The 1,913-nt window shown below is 27.3% G+C and overlaps 2 long non-coding RNA genes across 2 annotated transcripts in view; one reads left to right on the top strand and one right to left on the bottom strand.

The window, feature by feature from the left end:
- The window catches only part of LOC109350879, a 20,352-nt gene that overhangs the window by 2,561 nt on the left and 15,878 nt on the right, over positions 1–1,913 (bottom strand). The gene's annotated exons all lie outside the window — the stretch shown is intronic.
- LOC109350878 overlaps positions 1–1,913 on the top strand; it is a 15,188-nt gene that overhangs the window by 6,754 nt on the left and 6,521 nt on the right. The gene's annotated exons all lie outside the window — the stretch shown is intronic.

Below are 1,913 nucleotides of genomic sequence, written 5' to 3'. Positions count from 1 at the left end.
TATTAGGCAATTCCTTGTGGTTCGACATAACCCTATACTATTCTACTATTGAATCTTGAAAGAGGTGTAAATTGTAAAATAGTAAAGTGTTATCAATAAATTTATTTGTTGAAACACATTTTAATATACAAAAGTGATGAAACTAACTTACTAACTTTTATTTATTGTTATTTACATTGCAAAATTTATTTATTCTTTAATACGAACTTTCCTTAAGGAAGAAGTTTGGTTTGTTAATAAAAGGAACCCGAAAGGGAGTAAATAAATAAAGGTCACTTATATTTATTATTTTTTTTTCTTTATTTATTTATTTGTTTCTAACAATTAACTATTCATCACTTTTGTACATTAGAATACCATTAAACCGGTGTTGGAATTTATTCCACAAAACCGATATGGTATTCAAAGGTACTTAATAAATATGTAATAGGGGATTGCTTTGATACCATTGTACTAGCATTAGAATTTATTCTAACAAAGTCGAGATGGGGCAAAGAAAGAATAAGTTATTCACATGTTTATTAGAAGTAAGTTGTAACTGGAATAATCTTGAAACCATTATACCGGTGTTGGAATGTATCACAACAAAGCCTAGATGGCGAACAAAGAATAAAACCGAGTTCACTTACTTAACCAAATAAAGGAAACACACCTAAGACGAAACTCTCTTTTCAACAAATTGGCGCCACTATCGGGGAATTGCTGTAATAATAGAACATTTCATATTTATATGTCATTTATCAAATAATTGTGCATAACATTGTCTTTCTCTTTTGTACAAATTTATTTTTCCTTTTGTATATCTTTATTTTTATGTTTTTTACATTTGAAAAAAATTAAAAACTCAAAATGAAAAAAGTGAATTAGTGGAGTCAAAACCACTAGTTAAGGAACCTTTTATTGTTGTTATAAAATTTTTAGGAGATGTGGAGGTACCCCTCATCAACGTTTTCAAAAGAAAAACATAAAAGGGATTGAAATAAGCAAGAATTAGTGGCTTAACTTTTTCTTCAAGAAGGGAAGCCACTTGAATCCTTAAAGGTTAAGTATTCACCATGTACTTTTTGATGATGATACTTTATCTTGTGATACTTTAACCAAACATGTCCATCAACATGCCTTAGTAAATGATTTTGAAATTTTCAAATTAATTTTTAAAACTAAGAGCATGCTTGTTACATTTTAGCCAAAAATGAACTCCTAAAAAGTGTGTTAGTTGGTTCACCATTTAACAAAATAAATTCATGAAATTATGAATGGATTTATTTATGGATGTTTGGTGTGATAAACTGTATTTTGAAGTTCCATAAATTCTGTTTGGACTTTCATTTATCACTTGGATCTGAAATATGATTGAACATTTTTTCTAAATATCAATTTTCATGAAAAAGCATGCTGTTTGGTTGGAACAAATTTAATTCATGAACTTAGTGTCTTAGGAAATTTTAAATTCATGTGAATTGTTAGACTAACCTCAAAGCAAAATAAAAATTTAAGTTCGAAATAATTTACAGGAAAACAAGTCCAAACAAACAGACAAAAATGAGAAGTTAATGGCACCAATATCTAGGAGAGGATAGTGAAAACAAGGAGAATGAAATTTTGTGTTCTCCTAAAAATGGTGGTTAGTTTTAATTTTCTTTTCATTATTTCAAAATATTATACAAACTTCTTAAATATTTTTTTTGACTTGAGAACAAGTCAAGTACTTAAGTTGGGGGGAGTTTAGTGTGTATAACATTTAGAAAGAATACAATTTTGCTGTATTTTAAAACTTTATGCTATTTCTGCTGTATTTTAATTCCTTAGTGTGTTTACTTTTATTTTTAGTGTCCTTACTTGTTAAAATTACTTTTTTAGTGTGTTTATTTTTTTTTTTCTTTTTGAAGATTTATTTAAAAAGTGAATTCGTT

Source organism: Lupinus angustifolius, chromosome LG06, assembly GCF_001865875.1.
Source record: "Lupinus angustifolius cultivar Tanjil chromosome LG06, LupAngTanjil_v1.0, whole genome shotgun sequence".
In the NCBI taxonomy this organism is placed as follows: domain Eukaryota; kingdom Viridiplantae; phylum Streptophyta; class Magnoliopsida; order Fabales; family Fabaceae; genus Lupinus; species Lupinus angustifolius.
Note: the sequence above shows the minus strand (reverse complement) of the source record. Positions and strands in the feature narration are given on the sequence as shown.